The sequence below is a fragment of the Dendropsophus ebraccatus genome, chromosome 6 (assembly GCF_027789765.1).
Source record: "Dendropsophus ebraccatus isolate aDenEbr1 chromosome 6, aDenEbr1.pat, whole genome shotgun sequence".
NCBI lineage: Eukaryota > Metazoa > Chordata > Amphibia > Anura > Hylidae > Dendropsophus > Dendropsophus ebraccatus.
In genome coordinates this window covers 137966430-137982623 of record NC_091459.1, presented here as the reverse complement: position 1 = coordinate 137982623, position 16194 = coordinate 137966430, and positions in this window count along the sequence as shown.

Sequence of the window (16194 nt, the reverse complement as noted above, 5' to 3'; positions counted from 1 at the left end):
ATGGGCACAGGGACCAAAATTGACAAAGCGATTTTTAACGATAAACCAGAGCAAATGAGATTGTTTATCGTTAACCTAAAATCATTCATCTAATTACACAGAACGATAGTCGCCACTACGATGGTTTTCTCCATCTGATCCCAGCAAATGAAGGAACAATGTGGAATTACACTGAACAATTAGTGAACGATTAACGATGATGGTTGTTGGACATTGTTCGATTGATCGTCTCCTGCATTTACACAAAACGATTATCATTTAAATTCGAATGATATAACGATAATTTGCACGATAATGGCCCCGTGTAATAGAGACATCACACTCCTCAACATGGAAGTTGCAACAACAACAAGTACAAGTCGTGGTATAATGGAAATCACAAGATAGACATGTAATGATGATATCATATTTATTTTTTTCAGCTAATATCCGAATCCAATATCTGAATTTATAAGTCTAAGGACATGACAAGGGAAATACCGGGTATCCGTCCACAGACAGCTGTTTTAGGGTATTGCCCCTAGGTTTTTACTGTATTGAGCACTTTTACTAGCAGCCTACAGTGTCTTCTTTAGCTGGTCTTCCTGGGATCAGTGGTTGATACTCGATCTATTTTTCATAATTTGCATATCATTAACACATCTATCCATCCTGGGACTTCCCTCATTCCATAGTGTTACCTTCTTGGTTTTGCAATTTCAATGTTGAAGAGTATACTTGGATATTACCCCTCACTAGACCATTACCTAACACCCTTAAAGGGGTATTCTGCTCAAAATTAGCTTTTAATATGTTGCTGAACATAATAAAACAGAACAGAATACAGCCTATTCTTACCTCTCCACACTCCCCCGGTGTCCTCCTATGTCTTTTTCGGCCCCCGGCTGAATGATCCCACTTCCAATTATAAAACAGACTTGTTTGGCAGTGACAGCCCGCTCAGCCAATCACTGACAGAGATGGATCAGTGCTGTGGCCAGTGATTGGCTGAGCGGGTTGTCACTGCCAGACGAGTTTGTCTCAGAAGTGGAGGTGGGATCGTTCAGCTGTGGATCGAAGAAGACATAGGAGGAAAACGGGGGAGTGTGGAGAGGTAAGAATAGGCGGTGTTTTGTTCTGCAACATATTAAAAGTTATTCTGGGCAGAATACCCCTTTAAGATGCTCCTGTGTAGCAATTTTTGGCACATGCCTGTGTTTTACCACAATTTTCTATTAGTTTTATTAGACGAATGGCTCGGACAGGTAAAGCACAGTATCAATGACCTTCATCTGTCCAAGCTAGACGGCCAAAAACTATATTACAGTTTTTATCACATAGCTAAAACTCCTATATCTACACGAATGCTGATTACTATTTTAGACCTCATGGAGAAGATGAGGTCCCATGCATGAAGCCAAAATGGAAGCACGTTTCCGGAAAGAGTGCTCCTTTTACTAATATGTAGTCTCAAGTATTGCAGGTTAGTGCTATTCTAAAAAATTGGGCCGACCTGCAACGCCATATGCACCCGAATATCGGTATTGAGTAAAAGACCCTTCTATTGTTTTCTTACAACACCTTTACTATAATATGGAATGAACCCCCATGTCCATGTCCCTCTCATGTGTGGCCTGTAACCATCAGTATAGAGAGCTGACAGTAGAGGAGCAGCGATGTTACACAAAGCCACCCAAGCCCCTAACAAACCCGAGAACCTCTCCTATTCATGATAGATGGACACCGTAATAGAACTACGCAACATCCCTTCTATTGACTCCATTCTATCGCCTCGTTGTACCAAAAATAATGACACTTAATTGAAACTCGTACATTAGACTCCATTCATTTGACTTCTTCAAGGCAACTTTTCTTGTCATTGCTAGAACGGGGAGGCAACTCAATATACTTGTCCAGCTTAAAGAGATTTGCTCCGTCTTTTTGTTTACAGGGGTCTTTTCTCACACACGTATTGTGTTGGGTTTCTTAATATGATGACCTGCTGAGCTCCTGCAGGTTCCCACTCACACTTTATGTCAACCCAAGTGAACATTCAACTCCGGGGCTTTCTTTTACAAATGGCTTTCAGCAGATGTGTGGCACACTTTATTAACTTAAGTACCCGCTAGTTAAGAATTTAATTAGTTTGAGGGAAAAGGGGATATGTTCCTCCACTGTAACCGGCATAGGTGGACGCTTTGTGACAACGTGACCCATATCAAAATGGATTATTGTTGTAAGTGAGACAAGTGACCTAATGTTGGGCCGGCAATGCAGCCGTGATCTACAGCCTTTTAAAGATCTAGTGTGGGAAAACTGCACACTTCACTGAGTTTCCAACCTTGAATTCTTTACGTGGAGCAGTCTCTCACCTAGCAACATTTCTCTTACAATGTCTGGATCAGTATATGAATTATCAGAGGTTACAGTTTCCTGCTAGGTAGGTATCCAGGGAAAATCTGTGATGGTAATGAGGGAAGCGCAACCAGACAATTGTATAATGTCTGCACAGTAGTGCCACCATCTGACTCAACACCCAAAGTACATGATGCTACATAAAGCCTAGCTATGTGTAATTCATGGATAGTGTCAAAAGATAATAGCTAGTAGTGGTTAAAGGGGTACTATAGCGGTAAAAAACTTTTTATATGTTACTGACCTATTACAAATTATAAAAACATTGTATGCTTACTTCTCCGCGCCCCCCTGGTGTCTTGCTGCAGCCTCTCCAGTTTCCAGGATGGACTTGTCTTGACAATGACAGCCCACTGGCCGCTCCGCTGTCCTTTCTCAGTCACTGATTGGCTGCCAAGACGAGTCTCTCCCGGAAGTAGCAGGGCTTCAGTCAGCGGGGGACACTGGAGACTCTGCAGCAGGACATCGGGGGAGTGAGGAGAGGCAGGCATACAATGTTTATTATATTTTCTAATAGGGCAGCAACATATTTTTAAAAGTTTTATACTGCTGTGGTTCCCCCTGTACAATTAACATTTGGTATTTTACATGATTAATATCAGGGTGGGCTACTATTAAGATGAACTATGGTCAGTCCAGAAAAAAAATTATACTATTTTATATTTTAGTACTCTGATTCCAATAGTCTTGTTACTTTCTTGCTGTGCTCTTCTTTTTGAGATATAGAGGATTTTGTAATTTGGGAGAGTTTACTTTTCACTGAATAGTCAGGTGGACAGGAACTTGCTGTAAAATGGTGTGTGTGTACTAGACCCAGGGGTTGGGATTAGGATAGATTACCTTAGGATAGATATATGTACTGTATATACCAGGCAGGTTTAAATTCAGGTATTGTAGATTTACCTACCACCTCTGCTAGAAGGTTGTTCCAAGCATCTACTACTCTTTCAGTAAAGTAATATTTTCTCATGTTGCTTCTGATCTTTAGGCTATGTTCACACAATGTATATTTTCGTAAAATCATGGCTGTTGTACAACGTCCGTGATTATTACGGAAATATATGTTCTATTGTTGCCTATGGGATCCCGTCCTGAGCGTATGCACATAGTATACACTCCGTCTGGGATCTCTCGTGGTGCCGCAAACAACTGACATGTCAGTTTTCTGTGTCCACTATTCATTGAATAGCGGCCGCAGAAAACCTGTCAATACCCACTGTGGAGTGAGCGGCTCCGGCTCCGCAAGCTCCATAGTGTGCTGTGGGGAGTTCACCCGCATCAGAACCCTGCTGCCGAAAATATTATCCCGCCGGTACTGCAGTACTCTTACGCAATATGAACATGGCCTTACCCTGTAACCTATTTTATGTCCCCTTGTTCATGTTCAGCTTTTTATTAGAAACTCTTTTCTCCTGAGCCTTATTTAGTCCTCACATATTTAAAGGTTTTGATCATGTCCCCCCCCTTTCTCTTCTTCTCTCCAGACTATACAGATTCAGGGTTTCATGTGATCTTCCCCTTGTCCAGCTTCATATGGCACCTTCCTTTTCTCAACCTCAAGGGTTCCATTCTGCCTGGACACAGTGGGATATACCCCGTTGGACTAGATGAGGCTTTTGTTAAAGAATAATGGGTAATGGGATAGAAGCTCCTGAAGCGGTTATCTGTTACAAAAAAAATTAAAAATAAACTTTTCCTCATTCCTTGTTTTCCACTTCCATATTCCAGATATTAAACGCCTTTTATTCCATGGTTCTTGGTTACTATGGCTTGTTATAAAAATAATATCAATTTAAATTTATATTATTTTTTTTAAAGACATGTTATTCTGAATAACATGTAAAACAGATGAAACAAACACTCAGAGACAGCAGAATATGTGATATTATAAGTTACTATACAGTATGGCAATCAGCATGTGGTATATAATAAATAGTAACTGTATAACCCTGATAACACAGCAGCTGGATATGTGATATATAAGTTACTGTACAGTATAGCAGCATGTGGTGTATAATGTATAGTAACTGTATAACCCTGATAACACAGTAGCTGGATATGTGATATATAAGTTACTGTACAGTATAGCAATCAGCATGTGGTATATAGTGTATAGTAACTGTATAACCCTGATAACACAGCAGCAGAATATGTGATAATATAAGTTACTGTACAGTATAGCAATCAGCATGTGGTATATAATAAATAGTAACTGTATAACCCTGATAACACAGCAGCTGGATATGTGATATATAAGTTACTGTACAGTATAGCAATCAGCATGTGGTGTATAATAAATAGTAACTGTATAACCCTGAAAAAACAGCAGCAGTTTGTAGATACAGGATAGAATTGCAGATCCCCATAATGCAGTAGCATAGTACAACCGGCTAGAATAGAGAAGCAGGGCTGTTGTCAGAGGTCTGTGTGGTCACATGACAATAATGGGGAGGAGAGTGTGTTCAGCATGGACCAATCAGGAAGTGAGAATCACAGAGCTGTGCAGGAGGACAGTAGCAGAGACTTCTCTATACAGCAGTGTGTAAAGCTGAGTGGAAGTGCAGGCACATTATAGCAGTGGTGTGTATAGCTGACTGTGAGTGCAGGCACATTATATTAGGAGTGTGTATAGCTGAGTGTAAGTGCAGGCACATTATAGCAGGAATGGAGAGGTTGGGAAACACAAGGACTGACAGAGATTGCAGGGAACATGAAGGAATGAGCAGGGTATACGTGGAAACATAAATGCAGCACTCTCTGTCCAGGAGAGAGGGTTTACAGTTATGAAGAGATTACCTCCACAGTCCTGTCCCCTGATGTAAGCCCCAGCCTGAAGTGGATCTGCTATGATATGGAAGGTGAGGGAGACTTCCTGGGTCAGACTACAGGGCTGTAGACCTCGCTATGCAGACCATGCCCCTCCCCCACTCCCCCTCCCACCCTGTTCAGGGAGCTCTTACACCAAAGCAAAACTCTAAAACCAAGTTATAATTTCTAAAAGCTGTGAGCTCTTAAACCAAAACGCTCTTAATCCAAGTTACACTTAAACCAAGGTACCACTGTATATATATATATATATATATATATATATATACAATGAATTTCCACATTTTAATAGAGAATTCTAAAGGATCTGTGACTATATATATGTGTATCTCACTCAGTGTATACTTGGCCTTGAATTTCGGTTGTCCAGGTCTCTATGCGATCAGACAGCTTCCCCATCTCAGGGGGGCGTATACTGCATACTTTGACCGCAGGAAGCTATTATATACAATAGACACAATAGATTGTGGTTATCATTCCAGTGTTAGTCATTGGACCCTTCACATTCCTGGCAAGATCTTCATCAAATTCATTATCTCTTCTTCATGGGTGAGACCGATCTATCAAATCTGGCATTAAAGATTTCTGTATACTCTTTTATCCCCCGCCCATTGCATTTTTATGGCATTACTGGTCATACATGGGAAGATTAACCCTTGACCTGTCTTCTAATACTCTCCAGTATCAGGATCCTTGTTAAGTAGTCAGAATCTCTACCAATCTAATATTTGTGGCTTTTTTATGATGCAAGTAAAATTCTTCTGTTTTTACTATTCAATTGATATACAGAATAACAATACTTTGTATGCAGTGATCAGTGTTTTATTGCTCCCAATCCTTAGGGCCCTATTCCACTGGACGATTATCGTTCAGATTATCGTTAAATCGTTCGAATCTAAACGATAATCGTTCGGTTGAAATGCAGTTAACGATTAACGACCGAACGAGAAATCGTTGATCGCTTTAAAAGACCTGGACCTATTTTTATCGTTGCTCGTTCGCAAATCGTTCGCGTTGAATAAGACATCGTTCGGTCGTTCGCAATAGATACGAATGCAATAGCGAATAAATAGCGAAGAAAAAACGATCGCAATTACGATCATAAGTAACGATTATCGTTCAATGGAAATGAGTGAACGTTTTCAGGTCTTTCGCAATAGTGGTCGTTTGAGATCGTTAATCGTTAATGATATGCAAACGATAATCGTTTGGTGGAATAGGGCCCTTAGGGTATGTTCACACTGATGAATAGGTGAGGAATTTCAAGCTGAATCCGTCCTTTTTTTTTTTTAAATCAGGTAATTTTTTTATTATTAAGATCTGTACAATACAGTATATGAGTAACACAGTCATACAGAAGATTCTCAATGATACAATGACAAGAGGTTACATGCAGGTAGCATTCAGGAAGGTACAGTTCCTAACTTTTTTCTACTTTATTCATTAAACGGGAACCATTCATATGTAGTCAACAGCACATACCGGAGGTAGAAGAAAGGAAGTTCTTCTACTAACAGTTTCATGGTCCCATAGTAACATAAAAACCACAAAAAGAAGAATACCAGAAACTAAACCTCGTGCCATACCTCTCAGATCTCGTAGTACCTCCTGCCGTCTCCAAGTGCATTATATCTAACTACATTTTCATCCAGTCAGGTTATCGGGATAGCTATAGTGTCCCCACCAACGCCTGCATAGGGCTTCTACAGAGTTGCAAGAGGGAGCGTGATGGTAGTCCCGGTGTATCCACCCACTTACCCCAAATTGCTTCAAATTTGCGAGGGCAACCCCGTTTTAGATACACCCCCCTTTCCAGGCGTATCACCACATTCATCTTATTTATATACTCTGCGATAGTGGGGGCCTGAGTTTGGATCCATTTGGCAGCTATAGTCTTCCTGGCCTGGTATAGTAGTCGCTGCACTCCCAACACCGTATAGTCATCCAGGTTAAGGTGATCTAATAGTCCCAGAATACACTGTTTGGGGTGCACAGCAGTATCCAGCCCGAACACCTTTTTAATGAGAGCCAGCACCTCCCTCCAGAAGGACTCAAGTTCCCTGCATGACCAAAACATGTGGAGAACGTGGGCTTCATCCTCCCCACATCGTGGGCATCTAGAATCCGTTCTATATCCGATTTTTTTCAGCACCAGAGGGGTGCGGTACACTCTGTGTATCAGGAGCAGCTGTGACATGCGCTGTGGTTCACAAAGAGAGAGCAGAGGCGTTAGCGAAAGTATCTCATTCCACTGCGCATCATCAAGAGGCCCCACCTCTGCCTCCCACTTACCCCTCGCTGCTAAGGGGACTCCCGCATGTCTAGCTGCCAGTAAGGTGTCATACCCCAGAGATATAGTGCCTCTTAGTGTACCCCTGTCTCCAATCTCTACCAACAAAGCATGCGTCCCAATAGTAAGTGGCGTGGCCGCATGGTGTGTCTGCAGAGCGTGACGCAGCTGCAAGTATTGATAAAACATAGTGTTTGGAAGGAGATATTCCTCCTTCAACTTCTCAAAGGACTCCAATGCACCATCTTTCCATACCTGTGACAGGAAACGTATCCCCCTTCTAGCCCACGGGGTGAAGCCCTGCTGAATCCGTCCTTAATTTTACATGTATTCTGCTTGAAATTCCACCTGTAAAATATGTACAGAGCAATGTCCCATTGTGTGCGCTGGGATTTCCGCTCTGTTGTTCACACAGCGGAATTTAGGCACGGAATGTTCCGCCGCGGATCCGCTTTCTGCCCAAAGTTTTGACGTGTAAGTTCTTTGGGTGGATTCGGTTAAAGAAATCATTGGGTCCGCTAAAAAAGTCATTGGGGCTGTGAATATCCGCTTTCTGCTAGAATTCTGGGCCAATTCCACACAAATTTTGCACCAACTGAAAAAGAGGAAGTTTTTCCTCAAGAAAGTTTCCTCTTCAATTCCTCGCCTATTCCTCAGTGTGAACATACCCTTAGGGGAGACCAGTATAGGTGAAGCAAGGCAACACTGACATTGGCTGAGCGATGCATCTCCTGTGGCTCAAGGAGGAAGCATTGACAAGCAGGGACTGGGAGTGAGGAGGAGAAGTATAAGAAGAGCAGGGGATATGAGTGTGACCATATATATTTTTTGTAAGCCCTCGCGAGCAGGGTCCACTCTTCCTATGTACCAGTCTGTCGTTTACTAAAGTCATGTTTTTTTCTTCATTTTATGTTACTTCCTGTATGTGTTCAATCTGTATGGTAATCCTTTATCATATGTGAAGTGCTCTGGAATCAAGGGCTCTTTAACCCCTTCAGGACCGTGTGAATTATCGTTTTTGCGTTTTCGTTTTTTCCTCCTCTCGTTTAAAAGGCCATAGCACTTCCTTTTTTTCACCTACAGCCCCACACGAACCCTTTTTTTTTTGCGCCACTAATTGTAATTTGCAATGACAGACTTGATTTTTCCATAAAAAATGTAGTGAAACCAGAAAAAAAAAATATTTGCGCAGTAAAATTGAAAATAAAAAGCAATTTTTTTTTATTTTGGGGGTGGGGGTGGGGTGGGGTTGTGTTTACACTGTTTGTTCTATGGTAAAACTGACATGTTATCAATGTTCCTCAAGTTGTTACGATTACAACGACATGTAACTTGTATGACTTTAATTTTATTTGATGGCTTTTAAAAAATTAAAACCTTTTAAAAAATCTAAATGCTCCTTAAAATTGCTGTGTTCCCATGCTTATATCCTTTGGTCTATGGGGCTGATTGAGGTGTAATTTTTGGCGCCGTGATCTGTACTTTTATCGGTACCCTGATTGCGTATATGCATCTTTTGATCGTTTTTTATTACAATTTTTGTGGATTTAATGCTTCCAAAAATGCGCAATTTTGCACTTTGGCGGATTTTTGCGCTTACTCCATTTACCATGCAAGATCAGGAATGGGATAATTTAATAGTTCGGCCAATTACGCACGCGGCGATACCAAATATGTTTATTTATTTATTTTTATTTATAAAATGGGAAAAGGGGGGTGATTTAAATTTTTATTAGGGGATGTTTTTTTTTTTTTTTATTAATGAATAAAGTTTATTTTTATTTTTTTTACACAGTAATTAGAAGTCTCCTAGGGGACTTCTACATACACAGCATTGATCTCTTGTTGAGATCAATTCTGCGTATATTACAGAGCCCCCATACATTAGGACATTCAGTTACGTCCTTGGTTGTGAAGGGGTCAAAATAAATAATATATTTTTTAGCTTTCTATATATACATTATGGACAACTTCTTTAATGATGAATTTAGGCAGATTTAGTCTATATATAAACTGTAAAAAAAAAGGGGTTTAGTAGTGGACATACCCTTTAAGTCTCTCTCTTCTTGGCTTGTAAGATTAGAAATGTCTCTAGTTATGGCATTGCCATTGATGGTGGTGGGTATCTTAAATTTTTGGCACCATGTGATCAGGATAAAGAGCCAAAATGGAGGCAACATCACAAGAACACGAAGCCAGCCAAGGATATGCTCCCATTTAAAATGGTTACCATGGATTGATGTGATGCTGGGATAGGAGAAGGCAATGCAGGAATTACGAGTTATGGCCTCTTCATTCAGCTGCTTCAGGAAGCCGGATTCTGATAGTTCTAATAGTGATGTCCTAGCTTTAGCATAGGCCACCAATGTTAGATATTAGGAAAGTACTTCAGCCTTATGCAACCTTACTTAAAGGGGTTATCCACAATTAGAAAAACAGACCAGAAACAGCGCCACTCTTGTCCTTAGGTTGAGTGTGGTATTGCAGCTCACTTCCATTAAAACAAACAGAGTGAGTAATACCACACACATATCTCATATTACAGCCAAAGTGCCATTTGGCTTTACCTTTATTTGCTGACTACCCCCTTTAATAAATCTAGAATCAGTTTATAAGGTTGCTCGATGCCTGGAAAACTCGGGTTCAATTTTTTGTTGTTTAAAGTAGAAGTCTGGCCCTGTCAAAAATCTGAGCGAAAATAACAAGCAAGTATTGCTTACGTCTTCCTGTGCCCGGAATGAGAAGCATGTCCGGCCTCGGGACCCAAATTGGAAGGTATTTTCCCCTGAGATGTGATGACGTCCCACTCAGCTGATGGACGTCCCACTCAGCCAATCAGTTACTGGAGTAGTGTCCCACCCCTGTGGCTGACTGGCTGAGCATTCAGTCAATCAGTCGGGTCTCTTCCGGAGGTCCTGAAGCCCGGCGGGGGTCCCACAGTGGCGATCCAGCACAGGGAGAAGTGAGGTTGAGTCGCTTTTTATGTTCACCCCGATGTTAGAAAAAAAATTTCCCCCTGGCAGAACTTCTTTAAAATTTTTCATATTTTCCATAAAATTCTATAGAAAAATGCCCGGATATAAGGAGCTTAGTATTGCCAGATATTATCAGAACATGTCATTTTTTTTGGCTATGTATTACCTATGGGAGACAATGGAATTCTATGAACACTGTGGTGTCTATTGTAGCCGGAGCAGTGTGATCAGTGAACGCCCCATTACAGAGACCGATAATAAAGTTTGTCAGGATTAGAACAAAAAGCAGATCAGGTTGTAAAAGTTAAAACAGTCTTTTATATGAGGCGTGGAGGGCGGTGTGCCCCTTTCATAGAAAACAGAGCTGGAGGTGCATGTGTGTGTTCCTATTGCTAAAGACACTATTCCAATGGAAAGAAAATCTCTGATAGTTAAGGGTTAAATCCCTGGTGTGTACCCCCCCCCCCCCCCTAAACATATATAAACTAGGCACCTACCTATAGACCTCTACCAGCTGTTCTCATAATATACTGATAATGTTAGACCTACATACATTCACGATTTCACTGACTATCTGCATACAGATATACTCCGGTCACAGCAGAGGTGGCAGCAGAGAGCAACGTGTCAGACTGGAAAGAATACATCACTTCCTGCAGGACATACAGCAGCTGAAAAGTACTGGAAGACTGGAGATTTTTAATTAGAAGTCATTTACAAATCTTTATAAGAAGATCAGGGACAGAAAATTCTGCTCTGAAATTCTGCAGTGTGAACTACAGAGTAGAAATCCCATTAAACACAATAGGACATTGCTTTGTACATATTTTACGGGAGGAATTTCAAGCTGAAATTCAAGCTCAATTCCTCACCTATTCCTCAGTGTGAACCTACCCTCTAAGCAGAATTTTAAGCACAATTCAAGTCCCATTGACTTCTATAGGTTTCCTCTAGCAGAATCCACCCAAAAAAGTGACACGTCAATTCTGTGGGCGGAAAGCAAATCTGCAGCAGAAAATTCTGCTTGAAAATTCTGCATTGTGAAAAACAGAGCGGAAATCCCATTAAACACAATGGAACATTGCTCTGTTCATATTTTACGGAAAGCAGAAATTAAGAGCAGATTCCTCTTCAATTCCTTGTCTATTGCTGAGTGTGTATGAGAAAATCTGTGAGCTCCATACAAGATACAGAGGCCTGCAGTTAGGTCACGAAACAGACTATACCTATACCTGTGATTAGGACAAGGCCTAAAGTCACATCTACTCCTAAATTACCAATAAAAACTAAAGTTCGCTTTGTAAAAAATAAATAAATAACAAAAAAAATAAATAAAATAAAACTCTCCATATGGTACATTAACTCACCCCTCCCAAAAAAACTAACCCTTGCAGGTATGTTAATAAATAAACTGATTTTGTCAAGAGGTTTTCTATGGGGATTTTCTGCTGCTCTGGACAGTTCCTGACATGGACAGAGGTGGCAGCAGAGAGCACTGTGTCAGACTGGAGAGAATACGCCACTTCCTGCAGGACATACAGCAGCTGATAAGTACTGGAAGACTTGAGATTTTTTTAATAGAAGTAAATTACAAATCTATATAACTTTCTGACACCAGTTGATTTTGAAGAGAGAGTTTCTCCGGAGTACCCCTTTAAGCACTGAGCATGATATAGAGCAGATTTCCTTCAGAAGTATCACATACATATCAGGGAACTATCATTTATGCTATTGTCAAATACTGTATATTAGTATAGATTCACCAGAGGTCAACCATTACTATTCGGTATGCATGTCCAAGGGGAAAAAAACTTCCAAAAAGAGACAATTTTCACCTGAAACTTTAATGTTAAATCCAGTCCCTTCTGAGCCAAATAAAACCGAATAATGAATTTTACAGCCCATTAAAAATTAATTTTTGAAATAAACTAAACTAATGTCTGCAAAATCATTTTGCCTTTTTTTTTTTTTTGCAATATACCAAGGTTGTGAATCTAGCGCCTTGAGGCAGCTAATAAAAAATCTTCCCATTTATAGTTTGTATACAGCTGTTTTTGCATTGCTTAGTAACCCCCAAAAAACATGTTTTATTTGTCTAGAAACATAACGGCTGGATGGAGCGCTGCCACATGTGCCACGGGTTCCAATGAATAATGGGACTTGTTCCTCCGGGTGAAGAAATCCTTCTGCTTTCTGAAGAATTCAATGTTTAATGACATCTGAAAACTCCGCGACCTTTGTTGTTAATACCGACGTTTAAGTGGATAATATATTTATTTTTGTTCAATTTGAGTTTTGTTTCCAAGCACAAATTTATCTCGGAGTTTATCATATACGCGAGGAGGACGATCATAAAAATGGAGAACACAATATCCTCCATTATACGGTTCCGGTGACCTGAAGTTGTTCTCTATTGAGGTGGTCTCATGTGTCGTAAAATGTGACATTAGCCGGGGATTAATCACAGGGCAGTCTGCATTGCTGTTTTTTTTGTATTTGTTTTTGTTTTTTAATTAACATGATTCATTGATTTGTAAAAATATTCTTTGAGCTGAATAAAAAATTGGATCTGTAGATAAAAAAATAGTTTTTTTTGTCAGTTTTAGGATTAAACTAAGGATGAAAAGGTCTCGAGGTTCACTTTGTGGTCTTAGTTACTGCTGTAAAGATCCAGATTGTGGAACGGAAGAGAGTAGCGCGACAGTTTTTCCTCTCTTGTGTATCTTTGTATGCCCCTTTATGGGCTCTTTCACATGGGCTGATTATCGGTCATGACCGTTCCTAGGGATACTGATTTATTTATAAGGACCAGCAATTGGCCGACAAATACTTGATCGTCAGTTGATTAAATCTTTTGTGCAGCCATTTCAATTATCATTATCGGTCACACATCTTCCTGCCTAACCAGGCCTGTAAAAATGCATTTAAATGTCGGCATAAATGATGCCACAACCATTTATGCGGCCTGAACACACAATCGAGCCTTGCAAAGGGTTCTGCAAAAGAGAGTCCATCTCGCTGATCAGTAATCATTTGCTGCCTTAACCCCTTCAAGACCAAGCCTATTTGCACCTAAAAGACCAGGCTCATTTTTCAAAATCTGACCTATCTCACTTTATGCGCTTATAGCTCAGTGATGCTTTAACGTATGCTAGCGATTCTGAGATTGTTTTTTTCGTCACATATGGCACTTTATATTAGTGGCAAAATTTGGTCACTACTTTGTGTGTTTTTTGTGAAAAACATCAAAATATCATGAAAAATTGAAAAAATATGCATTTTATGAACTTTGAAATTCTCTGCTTCTAAAAAAAGAAAGTTGTATTACATAAATTAGTTACTAAGTCACATTACCAATATGTCTTCTTTATTCTGGCTTCATTTCATAAACATATTTTACTTTTTTAGGGTGTTAGAAATTTATCAGCAAATTACCACATTTTCGTGAAAGTTTCCAAAACTGATTTTTTTAGGGACCAGTTCTTATTTTAAGTTGATTTAGGAGATTTGTATACTGGAAACCCCCATAAGTGACCCCATTTTGGAAACTAGACACCTTAAAGAATAATCTAGGGGTATAATGAGCATTTTAACCCTACAGGGGCTGGAGGAAAGTATTCACCATTAGGCCGTAAAAAAATGAAAAATTAAAATTTTCCAATAATATATACATTTAGATTAAAGTTTCTCATTTTCAAAAGGAACATGAGAGAAAAAGCACCCCAAAATTTGTAACACGGGTTCTCTTGAGTACTACGGTACCCAATATGTGGGCGTAAACCACTGCATGGGCACACAGCGGGGCTCAGAAGGGAAGGAGCGCCAATTAGCTTTTCCATTGCAGATTTTGCTGAAGAAGTTTCTGAGCGCCAGGTGCATTTGCAGAGCCCCTGTAGTGTCTGCAGAGAGAAAACCCCCCATACGTCACCCCATTTTGGAAAGTACACCCCTCAAAGAATTCATCTTCGGGTAGGATGAGCAATTTGACCCCACAGGTGTTAGAGGAAAGTATTCAAAATTAGACAGTAAAAATGAAAAACTCAAATTTTTTCCAATAATATGTTCGTTTAGTTTGAAATTTTTCAATTTCACGAGGAAAAAGAGAAAAAAAGTACCCCAAAATTTGTAACGCAGGTTCTCCTGAGTAAAAAGGTACCTCATATGTGAGCATAAACCACTGCATGGGCACACAGCAGGGCTCAGAAGGAAAGGAGCGCCAATTAGCTTTTTCAATGCAGATTTTGCTGAAGAAGTTTCTGAGCGCCAGGTGTGTTTGCAGAGCCCCTGTAGTGCCAGCGGAGTAAAATCTCGCCATAAGTCACCCCATTTTGGAAAGTGCACCCCTCAAAGAATTCATTTTGGGGTGTGGTGACCATTTTGACCCCACAGGTATTAGAGGAAAGTATTCAAAAGAAGACAGTAAAAATGAAAAACTTGAATTTTTCCAATAATATGTTCCTTTAGTTTGAAATTTCTCAATTTCACGAGGAACAAGAGAAAAAAAGTACCACAAAATTTGTAACGCAGGTTCTCCTGAGTAAAAAGGTACCTCATATGTCGGTATAAACCACTGTATGGGCACACATCAGGGCTCAGAAGGGAAGGAGCGCCAATTAGCTTTTTCAATGCAGATTTTGCTGAAGAAGTTTCTGAGCGCCAGGTGCGTTTGCAGAGCCCCTGTAGTGCCAGCGGAGAAAAATCTCGCCATAAGTCACCCCATTTTGGAAAGTGCACCCCTCAAAGAATTCATCTTGGTGTGTGGTGAGCATTTTGACCCCACAGGTATTAGAGGAAAGTATTCAAAAGAAGACAGTAAAAATGAAAAACTCGAATTTTTCCAATAACATGTTCCTTTAGTTTAAAATTTTTCCATTTCACGAGGAACAGGAGAGAAAATTCACCCCAAAATCTGTAACGCAGGTTCTCCTGAGTAGAACGGTACCCCATATGTGGGCATAAACCACTGTATGGGCACACAGGAGGGCTCAGAAGGGAAGGAGCGCCAATTAGCATTTTCTCTGCAGATTTTTCTGAAGAAGTTTCTGAGCACCAGGTGCGTTTGCAGCGCCCCTGTAATGTCTACAGAATAGAATCCCCCCAAAAGTCACCCCATTTCGGAAAGTACACCCCTCAAAGAATTCATCTTGGGGTAGAATGAGCATTTTGGCCCTTCAGGTATTAGAGGAAAGTATTCAAAATTGGCCAGTAAAAATGAAAAACTTAAATTTTTCCAAAAATATGTTGGTTTAGTTTGAAATTTCTAAATTTCACAAGGAACAGGAGAAAAAATGTACCCCAAAATCTGTAACGAAGGTTCTCCTGAGTACAACGGTACCCCATATGTGGGCATAAACCACTGTATGGGCACACAGCAGGGCTCAGAAGGGAAGGAGCGCCAATTTGCTGGAGCAAAACCGCAGCTAGTAACAGTTATTAGAATAGCGCAGTTACTAAAATACAATAAAAAAAAATAGATTACAGGTAATGTGGGGTGGGTACGGACAGTCTGGGGTGGTTCCGGGTAATCTAGAGGTGGTTACGGGCAGTCTGAGGTGGTTACGGGCAGTCTGAGGTGGTTACGGGCAGTCTGGGGTGGTTACGGGCAGTCTGGGGTGGTTACGGGTAATCTGGGGTGGTTACGGGCAGTCTGAGGTGGTTACGGGTAATCTGGGGTGGATACGGTCAACATGGGGTGGTCACAGGCAACCT